An 8,050-nucleotide genomic window follows, 5' to 3' on the forward strand; every position below is an offset into this window, starting at 1 on the left:
ATTTGGGAAAAGCGGGACAACTCCCGAACGGCCGGTTCATTCCCGGCCGGTCCAGGCCGGCCATTAGGAAAACATTAAAAATAAAATGTCGGCCTTCGTTCCATTTTGGTGGCTGGGCGGCCAACAAAGTAAATCGTCACTGTCGGGCAGAAACCTTGTATCTCCAAGTTTCAAATTTGTAATTTTTTTTTCGCAAAGCAAAGCCCTGCTTCATCATACAAGGCCGTTGCACAAAAGTAGTGAAAACAGCAGATCTACACGCACACAACGCTTGCAGATCGGCTGTTTTCACTAGTTTAAATCATTTTTAAAATGATAAATACAAAACAAACGCTTTTGGACATACAAGGTTTCCACCTGACAACGACGAAATATAACTCATGTAATTGGCCCACTGGCTTGTCACTTGTCATGATCTGAAATGGCAAATCTTTGAGTAGCAGTGAGGGCCTCTCCAACTCTTTTTTCCCGGGCTGAATCAGGGGCCCAGCAAAGCATGTCCCTGGCTGGTACTATGTACAACTATGACATCAAATGGTTTTCATCACAAGACCGTGGAAAAGGTTTAGGATGCAAAAAGGGTACACAACTCATAGAGACTTTGGTTGGCAGCTGAACAGCACATCCCATTTACATACTGTATGTGTGTTTTCCTGTCTATCCACGGTAATGTATGCAGTTCTTTCACATACCAGAGGGATATTGAAGCTGTACATATTCAGCTATGTATGTTGCCAACATACACGAGCAGCTGTACGAACTTGTGGATTCTGAACATGTGGATGCGATCCCGCTGAGCCCCATCTATTTTGGCACTTGCAAACACAGTATATCGTCGTTGTCGGGTGGAAACCTTGTATGTCCAAAACTGTTCGTTTTGCATTATCATTTTAAAAACGACTTAAACTAGTGACAACAGCCGATCTGTCAAGCACACAACGCCTCGCACCGCGAGGCGTTGTGTGCTTGTAGATCTGCTGTTTTCACTACTTTTGTGCGACGGCCTTGTATGATGAAGCAGGGCTTTACTTTGGGAAAGAACGTACAAATTTGAAACTTGGAGATACGAGGTTTCTGCCCGACAGTGTATATATCTAAGCACCCCATTCATATACAGTATACATGTTCGCGCGTGCACATTCGTACATGTTTGCGCACACAATACTGTATGTATGTGCATATACTGCACACGCTCACACAGTGGTGTAAAGTAACTAAGTACATTTCCTTACTGTACTTAAGTACAATTTTGAGGTATTTGTACTTTACTTGAGTATTTCCAATTTCCAATACATTTACTTCTACTCCACTACATCTCAGAGGAAAATATTGTACTTTTACTCCACTACAATGGTATATGAAAACTTTAGTTACTAATTACTTTGTAGATCTTTATCATTATTCCAAAACACTCACACTATACACCCTATATAGACTCCGGCCATTTGAAAATAGCAGATCTACAAGCTCACAATGCGTCCGTCGTGATGCGATGCATTGTGAGCTTGTAGATCTGCTATTTTCAAAATGTTAGGCATACATTTTGAACTTGTTAAATGTGACATTCTGCACAATGAGTACTTTTACTTTTGGTACTTTAAGTATACTTTGAAGCCGATACTCGAGTACATTTTGAAAAATTGACTTTTACTCAGGGTATTTCTACATTGCGATATTGATACTTTTACTGAAGTAAAGACATTCATTCCTTTTTTTCCTTTTTTTTAAAACTTTTGTTTATCGGGTTTTTTAACAAGCATTCATTGTATGAATCAAGAAAAAGTTATAACAATGCTTAATATATCCCCATTATCACAAAGAAACATCTTAAATATATATCATTTTTTCCCCCCCAAACAAGAGAAACAGAAAGGAAAAAAAAAAACACTTACAAAAACAACAAGACAAAAAAGGAAATAACAACAATAATAATAATAATAAAATAAAATGAACATACAAAATAGACACCTCAGTCCGCTTAACCATACAGGTAGGATTATTGCACAGTATACCCGACAAAGCTCCCGACCTAACACACATTTTTCAGAGTCAACACATCACCAGACCTCGTACAGTGCTTTAATCTGGAATGAAAGGGAAGCGTATCCTATGTAAATATAGGAAGAAAAGGACATTCATTCCTTTTGCCACCGCGGCACACACATGCACAGCAGAGACATTGAGCCGCGCGCCTCATTTGGTGCATGCTGCAGCTCTAGGCCATTTAACCCAAGGCCTGTAACCCAACGACTTGAAACCGAGAGAGACTGTGGCTTTCAATCTGACCGCTGTCCCCCTCTTATCTGGCGAATAAGCCATTTTAATTGCTTACACACAGACCCTATCGGGCCGTGTAGTGTGCATGGAGATAAGGGTTACACGGACACCGGGCATTAGTAACAGGATGAGTGGACCGCAAAAAAAGAAAAACAGAGACGCTTCGCTCCCAGGGGGAGGCCGGGTCAGAGCGATACGCGGGAAAGGCCTTCCCATTCACTTCCAGCTCATAGAATGGATTTTCAGTTATACAGTCGGCCTCGGGAGACCTCTGTCTGTTTGTAAAACAGAAGTATGTTTGAATATTCTCTTGCGTGTTGCGTGCTAATATCAGTAATAAACCCATTACTAGGTCTAGGTACTGTTACTAATATTATTTGGTTAAGGGGTGTTTTGGGGCATGTTGTGTGTAACACATTGTTGACACTTAGGGTTAGGGTTAAGGTTAGGTTTAGGTGGTTGGAACAACGGGAGGTCGAACCAATATCATGTTACCTAATATTCCTCCTAATTCAGAGAGATGTACCAAAAGTATCTCATTATTACAACTATTTTTGAAAAATCGTGAACATTTGAATTTCTAATTTGATTCTATAAGTGTCTTTTGAATCCTTCTAAGTTAAAAAATGTTTCTATGTCAGCAATCTGGCCAGCCATCGTCAAAGAAAAGGTCCTTTTCACTTAACTGGAGCTCAGTTAGTCTGTTCTTGAGAGACTACTATGTCAGTGGTTCTCATACCTTTTCATGTGAAGGACCCCCAAAATGATATTTATTTGGCCATGGACCCCCTTTCAACATATTTAGTTCCCGGGACCCTCCAGAAGCAAAATTTGAGTTACAAACGTTCGCTTTGAAAATACATATATTCAAAGATTTGCACACATTATTACAACCTTTTCAAAAATAGCAGATCTACAAGATCGCAGCGCGGCACTTGGTGCCGTGCTGTGAGCTTGTATATCTGCTATTTTTCACTGGTTAAAGCATTCAATAACTCTAGGCCTAAATGGGTTTTAAAAGGAAACAAATATTATTATACAAGGGTCCAAAGCAGTGGAGTACTTGTAGTATCCAGGCATATGAGTGAGAAATAAAAAATATACAATAAAATACAATAAAATCTCTGAATCGTGAGTAATCTTACAAATGTGGAAGTATCAAATGGCCACCTCTTTTGTGTGCATGCAAGCCATACGTTCTTGTCGCATCCCGAAGAAGCTTTGCACTATACTGCTTCACTGTCTTTTTGGCGGATGTCCAAACATTTCCCGGGTTCGGTTGACCTTCGTTCCCCATAGATTTGGATGGTTGAAGCACTGCTGTGTATTGCTGTGACCCGTGTTGCCCCCACATGAAGAGTTAGTCAGCACAGAGACTGGGGTAAATGTCACCTACACTGGGGTTCTAATGAGACCAGCCCCCGAGGACGGAGGGATATGACACTATTGTGGGCAAGTGTGCCGAGTTGCTCATTTACATTCCACCAGGTGACAGCTAGAGAGGGAGGTGGTGGGGAGAGAGAAAAAAACAGACAAAAAAAAAAAAACGCTTGCAGAGAAAGCGCAGAGAGACCGAGGGGAAAAACAGAGAGAGAGAGAGAGAGAGCATCGTGAGAGACACGCACACAGCAAGAGAGAGAGAGAGAGAGCGTGTAACTGACCAGGGGCGTCAATTGGGTATGGCAGGGGTATGCAGCTGCCATACCCTGCGTCCAGGGGGGAAAGTAAAAGTTACTTTTAAATATAAATCCATGAATGTCTCTTTGTCTATCTGTGCTGTTTATTATGTTGATAAATTACAGTAAAATAACTACAAATGCAAAATTTTACATAATGGTCACTTTAACAAGGTATTATATTCTCCACACTTGTATTCTCCCCATCTTGACAAAAGGTTCCAGAGGTCAGCTGCACAGGTGCAATGCATTATTGTTAATTGTGGCACGTTTACTAACATGCCAAGTTTAGCTGCGCTTGAAAAACCATTCCAGGCTGCCATATCCAGCCCAAGAAACCGTAGAAACCTGTGTAAAAAAACGGACAAAAGTCTTTTTTTTTTCAGACATTGTGAAAATAGCCGATCTACATGCTCACAACGCCTCGCAGCGCGAGGCGTTGTGAGCATGTAGATCTGCTATTTTCACAATAGAACCGTGTTATCCAAAATGTAATGCCTCTTTTCCATGAGGACACCCATCTTTGCCATACCCTATAGCTTTTGCTGAACTGACGCCACTGTAACTGACTGATGGATGGGGGGGGGGGAACGAGGAGACGTGGGAGAGGTGATGGTGTTGGAATTCACACTGAGGAGTTCAAAGCAACCTGTCCACCCATGCAGGCACACACAGCCTGAATGTCAGACTACTACACAGTTGTGTGGGGAAAGAAGAGAACGAATCCAGTCACACCAGTACGCCATTACACACACACACAGGGGCGTCACAAGGGGTAGGAAAGTGGGACTGAGTTACTGGGGCCCAAGGTGGAGGGGCCCTAATAACTATTGAAAAATAGCAGATATACAAGCTCACAGCGCGGCACCGAGTGCCGCGCTGCGAGCTTGTAGATCTGCTGCTATTTTTGAAAAGTTGTGAAAATGTGTGAAAATCTTTGAATGTATTTTTTAAGCGAACATTTCTCAACTCAAATTTTGCTTCTGGGGGTCCCTGGAACTAAATATTTTGAGATCGGGGTCCGTGGCCAAATACATATCATCTTGGGGGTCCTTGACATAGGTTTCTTGCACACATTTTCACGATTTTTCAAAAATAGCAGATATACAAGCTTGCAGCGCGGCACTCGGTGCCGCGCTGTGAGCTTGTATATCTGCTATTTTTCAATAGTTAACATTCATGGGGGGCCCGCAGTGAATCCTTGTACCCGGGGCCCAGAATTTGGTGTGACGCCCCTGCACACACACACACACACACACACACACACACACACACACACACACACACACACACACACACACACACACACACACACACACACAGGCTATATAGCATGACAAGAATCCATAACGACGCAACTGCAGACTAAAGGGTCTTTCACGCCTACGGCCTCAGTGCCCTGGTTCGGTGGTTGTCAACGTGACGGGGGGAGCCAGGTGTTACCGGTTCGAGATGCCCATCATTGTTGGACGGACAACATTCCATTGTCTTTCCTGTTCAGGTTAGCCTGGCCTTGCACCACCAGGGACGTGCAGAGAATGTTAGAGAGGCAGGGGTTGACATTTCTAAAACATATTGAAAATAGAAGACTTCCAAGCTCAGGACGCGTCGCGCTGCGACGCGTCCTGAGCTTGGAGGTCGGCTTTTTTTCGATGCTTGATTTCTACACAGAGAGGGCAATTCCTTCAACATAAGATGCTGCATTCGAGTTTAGGAGAGTTTGGACAAGGCAATTCTCTTGAATGCTGCCTTCAGGTATGGCATTTGCATTTCTTTCACCATAGTAAAAACTGCATTCATGGTCTGGAGAGGGCACTTTTTTTATAGACATAAAAGGGCAGGGGCTCAAGCCCCCTTTGATGTCTATGCGTGCACATGCCTGCCTTGCACTGTACCTGCATGGGGCTACTGAGAAAACCACAACAACAGATGCTAAAAAAAATTGTGGACAAGATTGTACCCTTTTGTAAAATTGCAGAAATGTGAGTTTTCCTCATACCCTGCCAAAAAAGACGTTTTCTATAATAAAAACGTCTTTTTAACTATGGACCTCCCTGCCAGACATCTTCTGGACGTCTTTTTTTTTTTTAAAGAATAAAAAAAATCATTTTTTTTTTTTTGAAAAAATAAATAAATTTGGACCTCCAACAGTGTACTAGCCATGATCGCGATCGCGAAATTGCATGTTTAACCCCCATACCAACCCCATCTTTCAAACATGGCAGCCATGTTTGTTTACATTAGAAGAAAACATAAGGGCTGCCTTCTCCTGAATGCCTGAACGGATTTCCAAGCGGATTTTTTTGTTTGAAAGCTGTGAAAAGCATGCACATGCATAGTGCATGATCTGTGCACGAATGTGTGCACCAGCGTGCACACTATTTTTTTAACCCTTTGTTGGCGAACCGGCAATATAAGAGGTCCCACTTTAAATATGGCACCGACTGAGTTAAATATCTGTTGACGGTGCCTGAGCAGTAATGCATCTCCAATGTGACTGCAAGTGTTCTCTTTACCATCATCACGTGACCAATTCAACAGCATGAGAGGAATTTGAAGCCCAAGTGCTCTGGGCCTGTAGTTAGCAAGGTTGTTCTTGGTACTGTATTAGCAGCAGATATGAATTGCTGACTTTTAAATCATTTTTGATGGCAATTCAATAACTGATAACCTTTTTGCTTTCCATACTTTGTTTATCCAGACCAGTATGTTTATTCTTAGGACAGACTGAAAATAACAAACTGAAAATAATAATAAATACTGTATATCCCCTTAACGCCTAATGGTGCAAATTTGATACATATTAAATGGAGGCACCTGCAGGCACAAGTGAACTACATATCCCATCACTGACTGTTGATAAGTCATCAGGGAGTGTTGTTTGATCATTGAAAATGCTAGGTCAGCATCTAGTGTTCGGTGGTGGAATTGCACAGCCTCACAATCCAGGAAGTCCAAACATTTTCTCCATATGGACAAGCAGCTCCTCATTTGGACAAAATTCACCCCTTTTGAGGTAAGTTGGGTGAAAATAAAAATACATTCTAGCTTTGTGAACCTCTCAGCTGCTTATATATCAAAATAGATTACATGTGACATCAAGTATTATCCTGATGTGAGCCGATTTTATTATGATGCAAATATGACGCACTAGGCACAAGGGGGATGAAATGAATGAATGGATGAATGGTAATGTATTGAGGTGCAATATTGTAGAAATTCCAATTGCTGTGCCTATACTTCAAATGTTTTGAAGAATATAAGTATAAGTTTCCTTATAAGATTGTAAATCTGATGTTTGGCTCATTAATCAATAATGAATGACAGCTGTAATGAAAAAAACAACAACTTTTTCCTTTCAAACAATATTGGACTTTTTTTTCTCACAGTTTTTCCACTTATACAATCACAAGTCCCCCCCTTCTCCCATGGTCCACCAACCCTGCACCCCCCCCCCCCCCCCCTTTTGTTATTACAATAACAAATGCAGGTACTGAAATATGGACTATGACTAACTGTAACTGTATGTGCAGAGCAAGTGTGCAACATTGAATTTGGAAATAAATGTGTACAATCTTGCATGTTTATCCTTTGGATCGTGTCTGCTATGCTATATTTATAAATGAAATCAATCTATCAACCAAAACAGGGGAAGAAACCAGTGACAGCAGTGACCAAGACAGCAGTGATGGTACTGGTGCCGGCCTTGCTCGACGTGACTTACCGAACCAGTGTTTGAACCTGCGATCCTCCCACACTCCCCTGAGGAAGACTGCATCCATGTTTGAATGCAGAAACAAACATTGTCTGACTCCCTCTCTCTGCTGTCCTACTGTCTGTCTCTCCTACACTGTCTCCCTCTCAGCTGCCCTACTGTCTGTCTTTCCTACACTGTCTCCCTCTTAGTTGTCCTACTATCTGTCTCTCCTACACTGTCTCCCTCTTAGCTCTCCTACTGTCTGTCTCTCTTACACTGTCTCCCTCTCAGCTGTCCTATACTGTCTGTCTCTCCTACACTGTCTCTCTCTCAGCTGTCCTATACTGTCTGTCTCTCCTACACTGTCTCCCTCTAAGCTGTCCTATACTGTCTTTCTCTC

The sequence above is a fragment of the Nannobrachium achirus genome (assembly GCF_963921795.1).
Source record: "Nannobrachium achirus genome assembly, chromosome: 23".
In the NCBI taxonomy this organism is placed as follows: Eukaryota; Metazoa; Chordata; class Actinopteri; order Myctophiformes; family Myctophidae; genus Nannobrachium; species Nannobrachium achirus.